The sequence below is a fragment of the Mus caroli genome, unplaced genomic scaffold (genome assembly GCF_978045245.1).
Source record: "Mus caroli unplaced genomic scaffold, Mus_caroli_1 scaffold_15, whole genome shotgun sequence".
NCBI classification, from domain to species: Eukaryota; Metazoa; Chordata; class Mammalia; order Rodentia; family Muridae; genus Mus; species Mus caroli.
The window spans coordinates 104,340,928-104,362,729 of NW_028227270.1; positions in this window are offsets into that span (position 1 = coordinate 104,340,928).

Here is a 21,802-nt window from a genome sequence, read left to right on the forward strand (position 1 = left end):
CCATATTCATCTCTTATTCACAATAAACAGAATGCCTGAGACATCATGCCTGATCCATACATAATTGTCTAATTGATGTGTGAATAAAAGCCCCAAATGCAGTTATGATGGGTATAATGAGGAGACAGGGAAGCAACCAGGGAAATAAGTAGAAAGGAGAGGACACAGCCTGTTTAATACTGTTTACTTATTGCACTCCCATTAGACCTAGATTTCAGTGTGTTCATGTCTGCATGCCAGACTTTTGGGCCTAGACTCTAGACTACTGCTTAGAGTTCCCTTAGGTATGTCCTCCTGGATGTATGTACTGTCCTTGCCTCAGTAGACCCTGGCAGGAAGCCAAGTCTTATGGATTCAAGCTCCTGACCTTTGTGCTTAACTGTAGAGTTGGCAGGGGGCCAGCCAAATAACTCCAGCAGGGATTTCACTGCTAATCTCTGCCGGCTGGCCAACCTCAGTATCTCTGCATGCTTCAAATTCTCCTACCCCATATTTAGTTATTAATGTTACCACTCACATCTTGTCTATATTACATATCCATTAGCAATTATCATAACTATAGTTATTGTTAATACTTTCCCTTTCTACTTTCATACTAGAGACAAAGTGACTTTTTCACCAACCTTCCAGTGGCAGAGTCTTCAGAATGTGAAATTTGTCTACTGGTGAAAACTTTCTCCCATTTTATCCATCTGGGATAGGTTTATAATCTATCCTTCAGTTTCTGAAGGACATTTTTTGTTAGGTCTGGTACTTTCAGTCAGCATATTTTATTCCATTTCCTCAAATATATCATTCCATTATATTTGTAATCTGCAAAATTCTGTTGAGTAATTTGTCAGTAATATTAACTAAAAACAACCCAAAGTGATAACAGAAATCATTATTTAGTGATAAAAATGTAAAGTCATAAAGATGACATAACAAGTTTAACCATGTTCACTCAACACTGAAGCATCCAAATATATAAAGTTAATCTTAACAGAACAAAGAATAATGTAGAGTACAGAAGTTGTAAAAAATATAATGCCACACTTTCAACAATGTGAAGGTTATTTGGATATAAAATCAATAAAGAAAAAGCACACACAATCAATTCCAAAGAGCAGTTGGATCAAACATACATGCAGAGAGACCAGTCTATCTAACAAGAGCAGAGTGCTATACTGAGTCACACACAAAACAGTTTCCATGGAAAGTCAAATGGTAGGACACACAGTAAATCTCAGGTAATTCAAAAATCTTCAAGTCTTCAAGTCATATCAAGTGTATTCTCAGACCAATAAAAAATAGTAGTAGTAGGAAAACTGGAAAATTAATCAATATGTGACACTTTTAGAAACATAAATAAAAAAAACCTCATGATTGGACGATGGAACTGTGAGGTAAAACAAAATCAACCCAGTCATAATAGCGTCAAACATTTAAAAACCATTGGCTTAAGATGCTTCATCAGGTAGGTTTGCTTGTGCACAGACCTGATGACCCGAGTTCAGTCCTAGCATCCCACAAGGTGGCAGGAGAGAACCAACTCTCAGCAGGTATCGTTTGTATTCTATGTATGCTTCATAGGACACAAACCACACACACACACACACACACACACATACACACACACACACACTAACACACTGATTTGTAAAAACTGAAAAATAGGATTAGACAATTAGGTGCTATATTTATATACTGAAAGCATAAAACATTGAAGAAAGATTTGAAGTGTGAGTTTCCAAATGGTGATAGATTAGAAAAATTAATAGTGTTAAATATTTATGCTATCAAAAGTAATCAATACATTTTGTGTGGTCTCTATCAAAGCTTCAGTAATATTTCTACAGAAGTGAAAAATATTCAAAGGTTCTCAAACAGCTAAAATAATCAAGTAAAAAGAATGAAGCAGAAGGCATCAAACAACCTAATTTCAAGATATACTTTAAGCCTGTTATCAACAAAATAGCCCTGATTAAAAACATAAAGACTAACAGAATAGAGTACACACACACACACACACACACACACACACACACTCCTATATATTGCATTTTTATTTCTTACAGTTTTTTTAAAACTATCTTATAATTGTACTTATTTATTTTGTATGCACAGGTGGGTATGCACAGGGTGATAGCGCTGGTGTATATTTCAGAGGACATACTGCAGGAGTCAGTTCTTTGCTACCACCATGTAGGTCCCAGGGATCAAACTCAGATTATTATGCTGGACAGCAAATGCTTTTACCAATGGATCCATCTTACAGACCTCCTCTTCCACCTTAAATTCACTCATTGTTCAATGAACAGGTTGACTCTCATTTTTTGTAGTTGTAAAAAATGCTGCAATGCACAGGGAGTACAGCTTCTCTTTAACATTGTAATTTTATTTCCTTTATTTTCTCTTTTTACACAATGAAACTGCTGTATCCTAAGATAGTTCTCTTATTCATTTTTTGAGAAAAATCCATACTGTTGGTCCATGATGGCTTTGAATTTATTACGTTCCTATCAACAGTGTGAAAGATATTTTCTCTACATTTTTTTTTACTCTCATCACCATGGTTTTTGGTAGATTAAATGGGGGTCTTTACATATTTTAAAAGATGTATTTATTTATTTTTTATATGTAGGAGTAACTTACCTCCTGTGTGTTACACCTTGTGTGCACAATACCCATAAAGACCACAAGAGAATGTCTGGTCTTCTGAGATTGAAGTTATAGATAGTTGTGCGTCACCACATATATCCCAGGAGTAGGACCTGGGTCCTCTGGAAGAGCAGTCAGTGCTCTCAATTTGTCTAGTTATCTCTTTAGCCTGCGGTGCTGAGTCACACTCCCCTTGTGAGTAGCACTAAGGAGACTTTTATGATTACTTGCATATCTTCTTTGAGAAATGCATATTTGTGTTCTTTTCCCAATTTAAGTTGAAAAAAAAAATAAGAATACACACATACACAGTGCAGTATTATTCATTCTTTCAAAATGGAATTTTGTAGTATGAGAAAAGTGAATATAAGATATGGAAGATATCGCTAAGTGAAATAAACCAGCATAGGAAAGTAAATAATACTCTCTCTTATACATAGAATAAAACACTGCATCTCATAGAAACATAGAACAGAAGATGATAGCCATAGGTATGCCTGCATCGGGGATGTGGTGGTATAGGTGAGGAGGAACCATGTTTAAGTCACACGGGATGAATACGTTCTAGACATCTAATGAGCACATAGTGATTACAGATTATGTTGCGTCAGACAATTGAAATTTCCTGAGAATAGATCAGTGTTAACGCGTGTTTGGGTTTATCTTCCAAAAGGTGGAGCTTAATGCAAAACAGTCCTAACCCTTTCAAGGTTAGGCCCTGACTTATGCTGTAAAATGACTGATGGTGGCTAAGAAAAGTGAACTTTGTCACTAGAAGCAGAGAGATGCCAGTGTGTTTCCAGGAGCCCAAAGCAGGGAATGGTGTGAGTGTACCTATGTGCAGCAGGGCTTGTGGAGAAGCATCTAGTGGGGCTTCCGAACGATCACTTCATGGGACTAGAAAACACTTGAAAACGAGAGAGAAGTTGAACTTTTAGCTAAATGAATTCTTTTCTACAAACGAAATTGAATTTAAAAGGTCCACGTATATGTCGCAGTAAAGTGAATCTTTTGGGGGCTTGGGCAGGAGTGCAGCCCCACTCTCACCCATGAAGTCATCTCTGCCTCTGCTCCTTAACAACTGGCTTGCAGAACCACTGAGATTGCCAGCAACATGGTATAGCAATGATTTCTGATTATATTTTCATTTATTTTATTTTTACATTCAAGTGCATGTGTGGGGGTGATGGGGAGACGGGTGTGTGCTATCGCAGATGTGTGGAGGTCAGAGCACAACTTGAGAGAGTTTGTTCTTTCCTTTTGAGTGGGTTCCAGGGATAAAACTGAGGTCTATAGGTGACTCTACCACGGAACCATTTCACCAGCCCTTAGTAAGACTACCTCTGATGAGGGGCAGGAAGGATCCCAGCACACATATTTTCCCTATTCGGTCCTGCACTAACAAGTGCAGTTAGCAGCTGGGTACAGCCTTTCTGAGCAAAAACTGGCGTCCTTGGAACACTTCTGACCACTGCGCAGTCGCCCTTGCAGAGTCTGCAATGCTGACTCAAGGAGCCACCCGCCTAAGGCAGAACCCCTTCTTTTCTTTTCCGCCCCTGCTTTGGCACCTCTATTGCTATAAATACACCCTGTGTGTGTAATTACACCCTGGAACAGAAGTGGCTCCAGCGGCTCCTTGCTCCAGGCTATTGTGTCAGCAATATACCTCTGCAAAGCATATAAAAAGACCAGCTACTCAGGAGGTAAAGAGAGAGAAAGGATAAAGGGGGAATATAACAACAAACAAAACTCATAAGACTGCATTATGAGTCTTCCCAGGAGAATAAAAAGGCTCCAAAACAGAGAGTCCTGCCTCTGGAGCCTACAATATGGTTTTTATAAACTTCCAGGTCTCTCTCCTTCTCCCCTCCCCACTTTAATACAACATAACTTACTTAAAAATTGGGTACAAAATTCTATTTTATATTTAATTACAAGATTAAAAAACCCAAAATTTCTGAATATTGTAGTCTGCTTAGGGAAGATGACACTACAGAGCCCAGAAAGCAGTCTTTAGATAGCCCCCCCCTTCCTATCGATGGCTCATGCACACCATGATGCAGCGGCACCCAACTCCAAAGAAGAGAGGATCTTGACTAGAATCATAGGGGAGATGCATGCCTAGATCACTGCCTGGGACAATGGCTGTCTCTAGGTTTAGGGCCCTGCATACACAGCTATCTTTGAAAGGTCACAGCTATATGATATAAGACCTTTGTTTTGGTAAGTGGCCATAGGCCTTCTCAGTGAAGTGCTGACCAGGCTGCAGAGAAAGCCTGACATGGACATCAAAGCATGTATGGAGATTTATCTACGGGTCTGTTTAAACTTATCCTCACCTTTGCTTGCTTCAAGCTCTAATGTCTATTAAAGAACAGAGTGAACCTATGTTTGTCCTGAACCTACTGATCTTCCATTCAGCCTTTCTTTCTCTGCAATTCTTTCCCTACATGAAGACGATGTGAAGCTAAGGTTTTGAAGATTGAATTCATTAAGTTGCCACCAATATCCAGCCACTTTAGACAGACTTCCCTGCTTTATTAGTTTCTTTCTTTATAAGGTGAACCCATCATGCAGATCAAGGGAAAGTGTACCATTAAGATAGTCAACCAACAACAGTTGCTTAAACTACTACTATGAGTATAGTATGAGTATGAAAGAAAACTCTACTTAGCACCATTTGGACTCTTTCTCTCTTTCTCTCTTTCTCTCTCTCTGTCTCTCTGTCTCTCTCTCTGTCTTTCTGTCTCGTCTCTGTCTCTGTCTGTCTCTGTCTCTGTCTCTGTCTCTCTCTGTCTCTCTCTGTCTCTCTCTCTCTCTCTCTCTCACACACACACACACACACACACACACACACACAAACACACACACACATATGTACACATGTACATGCACGCATACCCTCTCCCCCAGAATCAGAAGGAGATGCCATGTCCAAACCTGAATTAATGGGTGTCAATGACTTTTCAGCAGACTACTGAAAAAAATGAGGATCCTGATATATAACATCTTTAGGGTATTCTCTGTGCTCAGGAAACCCCATTTCCATAAGGTATCACATTTTTATGAAGAGGTTAGCAGAATTGTATTCAGGGTGGGACATAAAGCCCTAACAGGAAAAATACCACCTTGTTCAGTCTTCAGTGATAAAGTGATTGGGTCATACATAATTTTCTCCAAATTGCTTCATGTGGTTTTCAAAATCATATTCAATTAAGAAAATAAAATGAATGAAATGTATGTGTGTGTGTGTGTGTGTGTGTGTGTGTGTGTGAGAGAGAGAGAGAGAGAGAGAGAGAGATTTCATTATTTCATTTGATTTACCAAGTGTAAAAACGAATACATTTTGGGTAAGTGAGCAAGGTATTTTAGAGAGTAGGCTTGTGGGTATGACAGAGGGCTTCCCAATTTCAAGCTACTGTTCTAGGAGTTTTTGTACTGTGGGTGATACTATAACTGTCTTCAGGAAGCTTTAAATCGATCCTGATGTAGCTCACCCTAGAGGATGCCAGGAAGTAAATTAAGGACAGAATTGAAAGGGAAACACAAAGAGGTGAAGGAAAATTCAGAATATGTCATGCCTGATGCTGATGTGATTATAGTATCATTTAATGGTGAAATGATCATAGTTTTAAAAATCCCTGAAAATAGCACAAAAACATGAAAACAGTTATTGGCGATTTTTTGAGTATTTGAATTTCAGACCCACTGTCATAATATAATAGGATTTTGCTGGCAGTTGTATACAATAATGTGAGGTAGGAATATGAAATACAAGAAGTAAAACCCTTTTGGGGGAGGGCAGGAGTAAAGAAGGCTCAGGTTATGATATAATATCCCTATCTTGTCCAGAAAATTCTGTAGCACATACAGATATTACCATGATTAGCTCTGGAAAGAAAACAATTCACTGTTTTCCTTCTGAGCAACAGAACCTAGGAAGGAGATGAGTTTCAGTGTGACCTTGTGGTAAATTTCAGTATCATAGTGACAGTTATCACTGTGTGTGTGTGTTTTTAAAGTTCTTTGGTTAGATTGTGTTCATAGAATGACTCCTATGCTCCAGGAAAACTGAATGCATGAAGAATCGCTTAAAAGTACATTGTTAGTCCATGAAGTCATCTTCTTGAGTTTTCTTTTTTTCAAATAATTTAATACTGATAAAAATTTAAAAACTCATTTTTTGGGAGAATTTGATGGGAATGGTGACAGTTGTAACATGTGTCCTGTTCATACAAGTATGGAAGAGAGCCACAGAACAACTTCCCTCAGTGACAGATTGAGTGACACTAACCTGCAAGCGATTCAGCTGGGAGCAGCTGAACTTGACAATTTACTACTAAATTTCCTCTAGTGTCTGGATTGATACGGTATGGGGGTGGTGATTTAGAAAATAGTTATAGGGACATAGTGATTGGTAACATACCGGTCATAAAAATGCCAACATTTAACTAAAGCAGCAAACCCATGAGTACAAATTGTGATTGCTTACTGGTGCAGCCATACCACAGATTTTAAACAGAGAGCAGTGCAATGATCACACAAGCACTGATTTCAGAGTTCCATGCAGCAAAATGCTCTCTGCTTTAGACATAGCCTCTTGTCTCCTTCTCTCCTGAAGTTTGTTAGTAGGTTTTGAACTCATGATTGCAAACTTATTTCCTAGGGAACTAAGAGCACTTCATGCACCTGCAACAGGTAGTGGGATGCTTGCTTCATGCTGCCAGCAACAAGATGTCTTTTCCACCAAAACGGAGGCAGTTCCCATGCTCCTGTCCCCGTCTTTGCCACGGTTTACTGTGCTCTGCATGGTCAACTGTAATGACATCCTGCATGAACTTTATACATATGAAAAATATCACATGAAGGAGATTTTCAAGTTGACTTTAAGGAGCTCTGTGTTTCTGTAAATATAAACCAAGACCCTGGTTGAAATGCATGTATGTCTTTATCCAATTCTTTTCTGGTACCATCTGAATTAAGAATATCCAAGGTCTCTTAAGAAATATCCTGTAGCTGCAGAAGCCCCAAATAATTCAAGCTAGAACAATGTAGACAAAAAGTTTAATCTCTTCCTGCTGTAAAGAAGAGTTCTTTTATTATCAACACAAGGACTGGCACACTTCACCAGTAGGAATCAATTTTACTAGAGAACAACCATGATTGACAAGCTCTATTTCATATATTGGCCTACATCTTCCTGCTAAGAGGATGATACTATTTTAGAAGAGACTGGAGAGTCTTGAGGATGTCTCTAACTTCAGTAAGGCAAGTTTGACATCCTACTTTTTCATAACAACACACCACTAATACTAATGTATTTGGGCACTTAAGATCACAGAAAAGATGACCATTACTAGAAACAATACTAAATGGTCATAGCCCAGGTTTCTTTCCTGCTTACATCATACATACCATCCTCTATAGCCAGCCAGCCATCATTGGCCTCTCTGGCAGTGTTTGCACTAGCAATTATTATGAGTTTATTATAGCCTCTTTCAGCAACTTATGAGTTTTACAGCCATATTATGAGTCTGTTTACAGTTAAGTGGCAGTGAGTACTATTAAAGCAAGTACTGTAGATAGTTTTATGACTTACGTTTGCACCATCAGAAACATTCAGCGTCTGTAAGCAGTACCAGAACCCCAGTGAGATGGTTTAGGGCTGATCAAAACAGGGAAATAAAGAGGCTTTGTTTTATTTGCCAGAGGCAGGTCTCCATCAGGCCAGAACTTGGACTGGATCACTAAACTATGAGTGTTTTGTGTATATGCCAATTTTAGGAACATCTCTACAAGATTTAGGGTATTACAATTAAGATAATTATGTTGTAGTTAAAATTATTTGCTATTGTCAAATAATAAAACACTCAAATTCACAGAGACAGGAAGTAAAATGGTTGTTGGCAGAGATTACGGGGAAAAGGAAATGGAAAGTTATTATTTAATGGTACAGAGTTTGAATTTGGGAAGACAAAATGTTCTGCAGACAGACTGTGATACACAATACTTTGAATGTACTTAATGCACTGAAAACTTCTCTTAATGTAGTTAAAACGGAAGGTGAGGGTATATACTGTTAACTTGAGGCAGAGGATAAGGGGAGGAAATATCTATAGAGTTATAAATGTTGTAAAAATACTACCTTGAAATAGTATTTAATAGTAAAGCAGACTTGATGATGTGAAAATTTATGTTTAGTATAAGATATTCAACCTTGTTAGGGCCTCTAGTTTTGCTTCACAAACAGTGGTAAGGATATTTGTAGTGTGGTAAGTATTTTTATTATCCTGAATTAAAATCCCCTCAGATTATTTACAAACTGAGAAGTTCAGCTATAGAAGATCTTATGGTAGGCTATCAATTACTTTTTTTTTTCCAATGTAATCAGTTGTGGATAACAGAAAACCCTGATAACTATGCCCCCTCAAAATACACTCTTGGTATCAGATACACATTTTAATCTTCTTATTAAAGTGGATCACTTTCTATTTCTAAGACCAAAGATACCTGCATTGTCAAAAGACAATCCCAAGCACTATTGACTTGGAATCTTCTGCATAGTAGATGATCATTCTGTCACCAGAGCATTCTGTTCTACCATAGCACTTTTAACCTACAAACTTCTCGTGTGCTTCAGCGTCAGAGTACAGAATCACACAAGACTACATCTTCAAATCTGCTAAGACTCTATCTTCAAATCTCCTGACAGTGTCTCCCACTGTGGTCTTGCTTTACTGCTGAGCAGTTTCATATTAAAGTAATGGAGATGCACAATGCATGGGTGTCACATATATTGTCCTACATGTACAAGCAAAGGAGAAAATGGCAATAGGTAGGTAGGTCGATCGATTGATCAATAGATGATAGATAGATAGATAGATAGATAGATAGATAGATGGATAGATGGATAGATAGAAAATTGGGAGTATTTCCCATCCACCAGCAGCTAGCACACACAAAATTTTCATCACTCAGTTACATCCTTCACCCCCAATGCTCCATATTATTTTGGTTAACAAATCATAGCTCCAGAGAGTGAGCAAATCCTTCCCAGTAGTGCTTGCCTATGGAAATTCCAGGCTGTTCTTTTTAATCAGAGTTGCTATTATCAGGAACCGGAGTGCTTCTAAGTCTGTGGTGAGACAGGCTTCAGATCTAGAGGTAAGACAGATGGGACATATGACTTGGAGAAACACTTAAGCATTCTTCTGGGGTTTGGATATGGAATGTTGGACCTAATTGGAATAAGAATCAGAACAGGAATAACACAATGCTTTCTTAGTTTAGGAGGAGATCACTGTTCTGACAGTATAACCATATTTGTTATTGTCTTAGGGTTTCTATTCCTGCACAAACATCATGACCAAGAAGCAGGTTGGGGAGGAAAGGGTTTATTCAGCTTACACTTCCATACTGCTGTTCAGCACTAAAGGAAGTCAGGACTGGAACTCAAGCAGGTCAGGAAGCAGGAGCTGATGCAGAGGCCATGGAGGGATATTACTTACTGGTTTGCTTCCCCTGGCTTGCTCAGCTTGCTTTCTTATAGAACCCAAGACTACCAGCCCAAGGATAGTAATCACCCATAAGGGGCCCTTCCTCCTTGATCACTAACTGAGAAAATGCCTTACAGTTGGATCTCATGGAGGCATCTTCTCAACTGAAGTTCCTTTCTCTGTGATAACTCCAGGTTGTGTCAAGTTGATACAAAACCAGTCAGTACAGTTATATATCTTACTTCTAGACAAAATTATATAAAGGATGTTGCCTAACCTAGGTTTTACCTCCTAGAGCTCTGAACTCCTGATTTTTATTTGCTATTGGGGCCTGTGAGTAACAGGCATAATAATATTAGTTTCATAGAATCAACACTTACTGAGTTACCTCTGCGTGTGTCATATGTTATGCTTGTAAAGCACAAATGGAGTTAACTAACTCTTGTTAGTTTTATATGTATTGCTTCATCTAATGCTCACAAAACATGGTGAAGTAGTATCATTGCTCTTCCCCATCCACTGCTAAAACATGGGAGCTTAAGTATAATGCTAATGTCCCCTAGCAAATAAGACACAGAAAGCACTTTAATTCAGATCCCTTTAAGTCATGGCTTATTTATTCAACCATTGTGCTGATTCCAAGTAGTCTCTTTAACCAAAATTGGATAAATGCAGACACTGCTTTGACAAAGCCTGTGGCTGCTGGTCTTTATTGCTGTGGTGGAGGGCATATAACACTATCTTCACCAGAACTATGATACTGAATGATTTATTTATTTATCGTACGAGAGAGTCAATACTCATCTTTTAAAATTCTTAGCACTAAGGGATTTCTATGTTTTTTAACTTATAGTTTCAATTAAAAAAAACAGAATAAGCTGATTTAGTTTTGTATGACACATATTATACAAATCAGTATGACAAGAATCACAATTATGCTCAGCCTAATAGGTAAATAAGTAAGGACATTATCGGGAAGGTTTAGATAGATAGATAGATAGATAGATAGATAGATAGATAGAGACAGACAGACAGACAGACAGACAGAGAGACAGAGACAGAGAGAGACAGAGAGATACAGAGAGACAGAGATAGAGAGAGAGACAGAGACAGAGAGAGACAGAAAGAGAGAGACAGAGAGACAGAGAGACAGAGACAGAGAGAGTAGGCCACTCTATTTTAACCAAGCCTGGTTTGAAAACAATTAACGGTTCCGGGACTCCACCGAAAAGTAGTCTGCTCAGGGGAGAGTGTGCACACAGAAGTGGACAGCTTCTGGGACAGGCGGGAGACACAGAGCTTCTGAGGCAGCACTCTTTTCAGGCTCCAGACATCCGAACACCTTCCGGTCCACTGCAGCACCAGGGTTCCTGGCCCGGGGAGTCTCCGGACACCCACAAGGACCCACACAGGATCCCCCATGGGATCCTAAGACCTCTGGTGAGTGGAATACAGCGTCTGCTCCAATCCAATCGTGCGGGACCTGAGACTGCATTAACTAGGGAAGCAGATAACTCAGCCTGATTAGGGGCACAAGTCCCTTCCAGTTCACTCCAGCACCGGGGTTCCTTGTGTGCTGAGTTTCTGGACACCCCCAAGTTCCTCACAGGACCCTCCATGGGACCTCAAGACCTCTGGTGAGTGGAACACAACTTCTGCCAGGAGGCAGGTTCAAACACCAGATATTTGGGCACCTTCCCTGCAAGAGGAGAGCTTGCCTGCAGAGAGTACTCTGACCACTGAAACTAAGGATAGAGCTATTCTCCCAGGTCTGCTGATAGAGGTTAACATAATCACCTGAGGAACAAGCTCTAACCAGAGACAACTATAACAACTAACTCCAGAGATTACCAGATGGTGAAAGGCAAACATACAAATCCTACTAACAGAAATCAAGACCACTCACCATCATCAGAACGCAGCACTCCCACCCCACCTAGTCCAGGGGACCCCAATACAACCGAAAAGCTAGACCTGGATTTAAAAGCATATCTCATGATGATGGTAGAGGACATCAAGAAGGACTTTAATAATTCACTTAAAGAAATACAGGAGAACACTGCTAAAGAATTACAAGTCCTTAAAGAAAAACAGGAAAACACAGCCAAACAGGTAGAAGTCCTTAAAGAAAAACAGGAAAACACCTCCAAACAGGTGATAGAAATGAACAAAACCATATTAGACCTAAAAAGGGAAGTAGACACAATAAAGAAAACCCAAATTGAGGCAACACTGGAGATAGAAACCCTAGGAAAGAAATCTGGAACCATAGATGCGAGCATCAGCAACAGAATACAAGAGATGAAAGAGAGAATCTCAGGTACAGAAGACTCCATAGAGAACATCGGCACAACAATCAAGGAAAATGTAAAATGCAAAAAGATCCTAACTCAAAACATCCAGGAAATCCAGGACACAATGAGAAGACCAATCCTATGGATAATAGGAGTAGATGAGAATGAAGATTTGCAACTCAAAGGACCGGCAAATATCTTCAACAAAATCATAGAAGAAAACTTCCCAAACCTAAAAGAAAGAGATGCCCATGAACATACAAGAAGCCTACAGAACTCCAAATAGACTGGACCAGGAAAGAAATTCCTCCCGACACATAATAATCAGAACAACAAATGCACTAAATTGCCCAATAAAAAGACGTAGACTAACAGACTGGCTACACAAACAGGACCCAACATTCTGCTGCTTACAGGAAACCCATCTCAGGGAAAAAGACAGACAAGACCTCAGAGTGAAAGGCTGGAAAACAATTTTCCAAGCAAATGGTCTGAAGAAACAAGCTGGAGTAGCCATTCTAATATCGAATAAAATCGACTTCCAACCCAAAGTTATCAAAAAAGAGAAGGAGGGACACTTCATACTCATCAAAGGTAAAATCGTCCAAGAGGAACTCTCAATTCTGAATATCTATGCTCCAAATGCAAGGGCAGCCACATTCATTAAAGATACTTTAGTAAAGCTCAAAGCACATATTGCACCTCACACAATAATAGTGGGAGGCTTCAACACACCACTTTCATCAATGGACAGATCGTGAAAACAGAAACTAAACAGGGGCACAGTGAAACTAACAGACGTTATGAAACAAATGGAGTTAACAGATATCTACAGAACATTTTATCCTAAAACAAAAGGATATACCTTCTTCTCAGCACCTCACGGTACCTTCTCCAAAATTGACCATATAATTGGTCACAAAACAGGCCTCAACAGATACAAAAATATTGAAATTGTCCCATGCATCCTATCAGACCACCATGGACTAAGGCTGATCTTCAATAACAACATAAATAATGGAAAGCCAACATTCACGTAGAAACTGAACAACACTCTTCTCAATGATACCTTGGTCAAGGAACGAATAAAGAAAGAAATTAAAGACTTTTTAGAGTTTAATGAAAATGAAGCCACAACATACCACAACCTATGGGACACAATGAAAGCATTTCTAAGAGGGAAACTGATAGCTCTGAGTGCCTCCAAAAAGATACTGGAGAGAGCACACACTAGCAGCTTGACAACACATCTAAAAGCTCTAGAAAAAAAGGAAGAAAATTCACCCAAGAGGAGTAGACGGCAGGAAATAATCAAACTCAGGGGTGAAATCAACCAAGTGGAAACACGAAGAACTATTCAAAGAATTAACCAAAATCGGAGTTGGTTCTTCGAGAAAATCAACAAGATAGATAAACCCTTAGCTAGACTCACTAGAGTGCACAGGGACAACATCCTAATTAACAAAATCAGAAATGAAAAGGGAGACATAACAACAGATCCTGAAGAAATCCAAAACACCATCAGATCCTTCTACAAAAGGCTATACTCAACAAAACTGGAAAACCTGTATGAAATGGACCAATTTCTAGACAGATACCAGGTACCAAAGTTAAATCAGGATCAAGTTAACAATCTAAACAATCCCATATCCCCTAAAGAAATAGAAGCAGTCATTAATAGTCTCCCAGCCAAAAAAAGCCCAAGACCAGATGGGTTTAGTGCAGAGTTCTACCAGACCTTCAAAGAAGATCTAATTTCAGTTCTGCACAAACTATTCCACAAAACAGAAGTAGAGGGTACTCTACCCAACTCATTCTATGAAGCCACAATTACTCTGATACCTAAACCACAGAAAGATCCAACAAAGATAGAGAACTTCAGACCAATTTCCCTTCTGAATATAGATGCAAAAATACTCAATAAAATTCTCGCTAACCGAATCCAAGAACACATTAAAGCAATCATCCATCCTGACCAAGTAGGTTTTATTCAAGGGATGCAGGGATGGTTTAATATACTGAAATCCATCAACGTAATCCATTATATAAACAAATTCAAAGACAAAAACCACATGATCATCTCTTTAGATGCGGAAAAAGCATTCGACAAGATCCGACACCCATTAATGATAAAAGTCTTGGAAAGATCAGGAATTCAAGGCCCATACCTAAACATGATAAAAGCAATCTACAGCAAACCAGTAGCCAACATCAAAGTAAATGGTGAGAAGCTTGAAGCAATCCCACTAAAATCAGGGACTAGACAAGGCTGCCCACTTTCTCCCTACCTATTCAACATAGTACTTGAAGTCCTAGCCAGAGCAATTCAACAACAAAAGGAGATCAAGGGGATACAAATTGGAAAAGATGAAGTCAAAATATCACTTTTTGCTGATAATATGATAGTATATATAAGTGACCCTAAAAATTCCACCAGAGAACCCCTAAACCTGATAAACAGCTTCGGTGAAGTAGCTGGATATAAAATTAACTCAAACAAGTCAATGGCTTTTCTCTACCCAAAGAATAAACAGGCTGAGAAAGAAATTAGGGAAACAACACCCTTCTCAGTAGTCACAAATAATATAAAATATCTTGGCGTGACTCTAAGGAAGTGAAAGATCTGTATGATAAAAACTCCAAGTCTCTGAAGAAAGAAATTAAAGAATATCTCAGAAGATGGAACGATCTCCCATGCTCATGGATTGGCATAGTACTACCAGAGGATCCAGCAATACCTCTCCTGGGCATATATCCAGAAGATGTCCCAACCGGTAAGAAGGACACATGCTCCACTATGTTCATAGCAGCCTTATTTATAATAGCCAGAAGCTGGAAAGAACCCAGATGCCCCTCAACAGAGGAATGGATACAAAAAATGTGGTACATTTACACAATGGAGTACTACTCAGCTATTAAAAAGAATGAATTTATGAAAATCCTAGGCAAATGGTTGGACCTGGAGGGCATCATTCTGAGTGAGGTAACACAATCACAAAAGAACTCAAATGATATGCACTCACTGATAAGCAGATATTAGCCCAGAAACTTAGTATACCCGAGATATAAGAGACAATTTGTAAAACACATGAAAGTGAAGAAGAATGAAGACCAAAGTGTGGACACTTCGCCCTTTCTTAGAATTGGAAACAATCACCCATGGAAGGAGTTACAGAGACAAAGTTTGAAGCTGAGACAAAGGAATGGACCATCTAGAGACTGCCATATCCAGGGATCCTTCCCATAATCAACCTCCAAACAATGACACCATTGCATACTCTAGCAAGCGTTTCCTGAAAGAACCCTGATATAGCTGTCTCTTGTGGGACTAGGCTGGGGCCTAGCAAACACAGAAGTGGATGATCACAGTCAGCTATTGGATGGATCACAGGGCCCCCAATGGAGGAGCTAGAGAAAGTATCCAAAGAGCTAAAGAGATCTGCAACCCTGTAGGTGCAACAACATTATGAACTAACCAGTACCCTGGAGCTCTTGACTCTAGCTGCATATGTATCAAAAGATGGCCTAGTCGGCCATCACTAGAAAGAGAGGCCCATTGGACATGCAAACTTTATATGCCCCAGTACAGGGGAACGCCAGGGCCAAAAAAATGGGAATGGGTGTGTAGGGAAGTAGGGGGGAGGGTATGGGGGACTTTTGGGATAGCATTGGAAATGTAATTGAGGAAAATACGTAATAAAATAAATATTAAAAAAATACACACAGTAAAAAAAAAGAAAACAACAAAAAATGTTGACAAGGTATGAAGAAAAACTGGCATTTTTAGGAATAATTTAGAAAGCAATTTGGTCAATTAAAACAAAAACCAGAGACACCGCATACTGAAAGACTAGCATGCCACCTGAATTATCAGAGAAATTGCTAATGATGGGACTGATTAAATATGCTTCAAATCAATCAAGGTTTAATCGCAGGAAGTTTCTATTCATTTAATCATATTAAAATTTGGTAGATCCAAGTTTAACACTGTGGTCTTAATGTTACAATCCAATTGCATGTGTCTATTAAAACTCCAAGGAATACTTGTAACTGTGGACCACCAAGAATTAATAAAACAAAAGGAGGTCAGACTTAATGTACAAACATGAGGTCCCTGGAATGAGGGGGCTGAATCTGGAGAGTTATTTGAGCCTGTAAATTCAAGATGACCCTTGGTAACAAAGCAAGCCCCTGCACCAAGACAGCAAAAAGCAGGACTAAAGAACAGGAAAGAAAATACTTAGCAATCAATATTATTTGTCTGAGTTTGTGCACTTCAATGTGTAGTTTTTGTGTAAATGTTGTATTTAAGTTTTCTCTATACTGGTGTTTTCTATTGTCCTATTCTTCAATATACATACCCCCTGAAAAAAAATGTTCAGAATGGAATACCTACACACATCCTCCAGGCTTGATATCTCAGAGTGGTTTTCTTTTTCTTTTTCTTTTTCTTTTTCTTTTTCTTTTTTTTATGTACTTTATCTTTAAGAATGCCCATTCTGTTGTGGCTGCAATATAGCTCAAGGCATTTCCAAAATCAACAGTTCTTGGGTCACCTGGACCTGAGCTTGTCCAGAGACTGACTGACAGCAGATCACTTGGTGAATTTGGAGTGCTGGGTGGGAGGGATACAGCTGCTGGACAGGGAGCATTTGGGTCTGAATAGGACTTGGCTACACAGTGAGTGCCTCCACCTGTTTTCTAAATTATGTCTGTGAAGTGTGTCTTCAAGAAACCCCAGGGTTCACTCAGTTCCTTCTTGTGGGCCTTGGGGCCGGTGTTTCCTCCTGAAGGCTGTCATTTTATTAGAGATGACAACAGATGCAAAGCAACCTGAAGGCAAGTGAGAAGTATGCGGTGCTGCTCATTGTCCTTGTGAGGATCCCTGGGTGAGTGAGCAGAGGGGAGGCCAGTCCAAACCTCACATACCTGTTGATGTGGCCCTTTCTAGTTGCTTCTGTGTAGCTTCATCTGGGACTCGGTATTTTTGTTACCTGCCTCCAGATATTTCACAAAAGATTTCAATTGAGTCATATGTCTAATATCTTCCACACATGCTGGCTCTAAGGTTATGAATTAGGGGGATTCACCTAGTAGCTTTATCAGGGAGGTTGTATGAGAGGTGAATTCATCTGTGGGAAATGCCTGTAGAGCTTTTTCTTTTGATCCAATGTGTGATTATAAAATCTGGCAGCTTTGTTAGCTGTTCCTACTGAAGGGCTCCTTCAGGGACATGCTCACGCCACTCGTTAGATCCTTGACTTGGATTTGACAGTCTAATTCACTAACTGACTTTTCATTTTCCTTGCTGGAACCTGTCCTAACCTGAATGACATCCAGAGCTGGAGCACTCAAATTCAGTCCAGCTGTCAGTACATGAACTTGGTTGTGAGTTTGCCACCTACTCCCCTCTGTTTCACTTTCAAAATCAAAAAACGCTTTCCTGAGGCCTGCCAGCCCACAAAGTAAGAGTCTTTAAAAGATTTGTTGGATACATGTGATGAGATTGAGATGTGAAGCAATCAAAACCTTAAACAGGAAGCAGTTTGGTGTTGGACAATTATGCTAGGGATAACAGATCCTAGGTTAGAGACGAACAGTAGCAAAATGACCTATCTGAGGAGCTTCCCTTTCTGTGTGATGTTAAGAATCATAAACAGATTGGTACTTGCTATCTAGAGAAAACAGTTAACTTATTATAGTCCATATTTAAGAAATATTGAGATATCTGCATCAATATATATGCATATTAGGATATATTAATAATATACCTTAATATATATCTTTATATCTCTATCTATCTATATGTGTATATATATGTTGTAACAAGAGAAACAGTTGAATATTGATTATGTTTGAAAAGTAGGTTAGGAAGGGATCATGATGGGAAGAATGTCTATGTTTAGTATTTATTGTGATATTAAATATTAGCATTATATAGTTCATTAAGGATTGAGGCAGAAACTTGAAGACTAACATGTTGTTATTAAGTAGTAAATTTAATTGTTGGTTGTAGTGAGGATTTTGCTTTCTTTAAAAAAGAAAACACAGAAATAAGAAGGTGTTTTCATTTTAATTCCAGATGTGGAGTTAAACTTCTTTGGATTGTCCACAGCAGCTAAATATGATTTACCTTGTGCTCTAACAGGGACATGATTTTGACAGCTTCATATAGTTTCTGTAATTGTGTGAGGTTTGGACTTCTGTTGACTTTTCAGAGGGTATTTAAATGCTAGGACCCTGAGTGTTGGGGGAGGGCTGTTGGGGGGCTAATTTATCATGGTTTGTTAGGTAGTTGTGCACAAAAGAGAAACAATAAGGACAAGAAATTAGATGTCCTGACAGCAAAGATCAGACTAGCCCCAAGATCAAACTCAACACCCTTAATCAGCTGGAAGTAGTCTAACAATAGTGTCACACCTCTCTTTCTCTCTCTCTCTCTCTCTCTCTCTCTCTCTCTCTCTCTCTCTCTCTCTCTCTCTCTCTCTCTCCTTTTTTCCTATCTAGCATTAGGAGGTGGAAAGAGTGGGAAAAGGTTAGAGAAGGGTGGAAGGAAAAAGGACCCACAAAGACAGCCTATAGTATGTTTTAAAATTATGCCTTGTTCCCTCCCTGTTTTACACATCCTTCCATATCACCATTGTCCACTGAACATAATTATGTCATTCCTCATAAGTATTTGCCTCCAAAATAAGTGGTCCTTTGCTCTTGGATGTTTCGTAGGTGGTGGGAAAGATCAGAAGAACAAAAGAAAAGAGAAGACAAATCAACAGATAAGCAAGTATGTAAACCAAACAGCCCATCCAGAAGTTAAGCGGCATCCTGGCTGACTTAGATTACTTAATTGATTTTATGAAATAACTAAGTTTTGAGTACAATTGAAATTTGATTATATTATTTTAAAGTGTACTATTTATGAGCTGCTTCAAACAGGCAACTGTGTAGCACTGATTATTAATCCATCAAGTTCTTTAATTGATACTAATTCAAGTAGTTAAGGACAGTTAACAATGACAATAGCAAACTCTGAACCTGACACAATTCAATCCTTTTCTTCCTTCAAACTTCTCTCCTTATTTCTATTCATTTATTTAACAATTATTTCTTAACCTACCATTTAATGTGCCAGGTACCCAGCTAAGGTTAGAATGGTACTTTTTGTTAAGGAAAAAAAAAGGAAGGCCAACTTATTAAGAATTGTTTGGATAAATTAAACTGGATTGCTGAATCAATATTATTTTCAATTTAAACTTTTGTGAAAACTGTACTATTGGCACTGTTCACATACAGGATACTATGTTGGGGACACAGCAAAGGAGTAGATTGTAGAAGTTTTAAAGGCATCTCTGGCTTGTTTCTACTAGACTTCAGCAGCACTCACTTTCCAGATGAGACAACACAAATGTCATCAGACAATATCAAATGATATGCAAAACCCTGTTTCTTTAAGGACCTCTGGTATCAAAGAAAGAGAGGTTTATCTCCGTGTAAATTATGGTGGAGTTATTCTAGCAGTGCACTTACACAGGATTAGGACGTGTAAGCAAGATCTATGTGAGCATACACATGCAACTGTAGGCTAGATGTGAATGCAGGTGGATGGGCTAGCTAAAATTTAAATTTAAGGTCTGCTGGTGTCATGTCCTGAGTGCTGTTCTGAAATTATGGCATTTAAAGAAATAATATTGGATTTTATTTGACAAATTTGTAGCAGTAGACTCTATAAGTAGCAAAGAATGCACTGGTTAAAATGTTCTCTCACAGCTTGCTGTTTTGCTTGATGACCTAGGCCTTGTACATTACCCCTCAAAAGTCTGAACTTAATGCTCACAATAGCAGCTTCCTATTAGTTCTAAATATGCCAAATTTATGATACATTTGCTCTGTGTTTTATGTGTTGTTTGTAAGTCCTTGACCATTTTATAGGATAAGGATGATAATTACACTAATTGAAATGGTTCCTAGAAGCTTATGGTTGTTGTATCTTGCTTGTGTGACATATTGTTGGTTATATCTGTGATTTATATGCTGCTGAGCCCTTGGTCAGGAACACAGCTTCCAATCATCTAACCAATTATAACATGACTTCATGGGAAAGCTGCAGCAGCTGAAAGTATTGACTAGAATCAGAATTGCAGCCCAACAGCAGATACACTACAACTGAATTCTGCTGTGGTTGACATCCTCTAGTGTTTGCAAGAAAAGTCCTAAGTGAAACCATCTATCCTTGATTAATTGTGTGCTTGTCCCCAAGCTGGATGGGATCATCTTATAGCTCTTTCTTGATCATGATGCTCAATTGTAAAAACTATTCTGAATAGCATTCCAATTAAAAATAATTACTTTATTATGACAGAATACACTAGCCTTTCTTCTTGAGGACTCCATATTCAAACACTAAGTATATCCAAACATCTGGCTTTATCATAATGTAGTGCAGGATTTGGTATTTAGTTTTACAACAGAATGCTATTTCGATTTCCAATAATTTGCCCTCTGTAAGTATTTAATTGCACTGCTGTAATTCTTGTTGCACTTTCATAGAACATACTCTTTATGTCATTGTTTCCACCTTGTCAATTTCTGCCTCTGTCCTCACTTCAGAATTACTGGAATTTGGGGACACCTGAGTCCTCTTTGACAGACAGCTCATCAAATTAGAGGCTGAGCAACTGGAGATTGTTTGTTCCTGTTACACATCATGCACATTGATTTTTATAAAATATTTTGTTTTCAGAAATATTAAAATGGGATAAAGTATACTTTTGAATCTAACTGTATTGCATCATTCTCCAACTTCCATTAATCCACCCAGAGTGAACACATTATCTAAATTAGAAGTGTGTACTTACTATTTAAATGTAACTCTAAGATAATTTCCATTGTCCATTGTATTGTTATTGTAAGCATAGCTTTGCATTCAGAAGGGAAGTCTAGAGACTATCATACAATGTCAAAATGGCATATTGTCAAAGCACTGATATGTTGGGAGCTATTAAGACAACTCTATTGTGTTGATCTCCGAATTGGGCCTCTCCCCCAAAGAAGAAAAGGGGGTCAAAAGCGGGCCACCAACGCACCGTTCCAAGAACAACCACAGAATGTTCCAGCCCTAAGTCAGCGCCAGATGTCCTGAACATGAGATGTACCCTGATACCACCAAGTTCCTGCTTCCCTGTGTAGTTGCCAAAAGAAAAAATTCTGCTGTCCCATCCCTCCTGCTGAGAAGTACTTCCCCTTTTGCTTGTGCATTTAAGCCTTGAGCCTTGCTGAATACAGAGACACATTGATGCTACTCAGACTGCTTCCATGTCGTTCCTGCACTTGGTGTCCATCTCTCCCTCCCCCCATTTGGTTCTTAGGAGAAGGTCC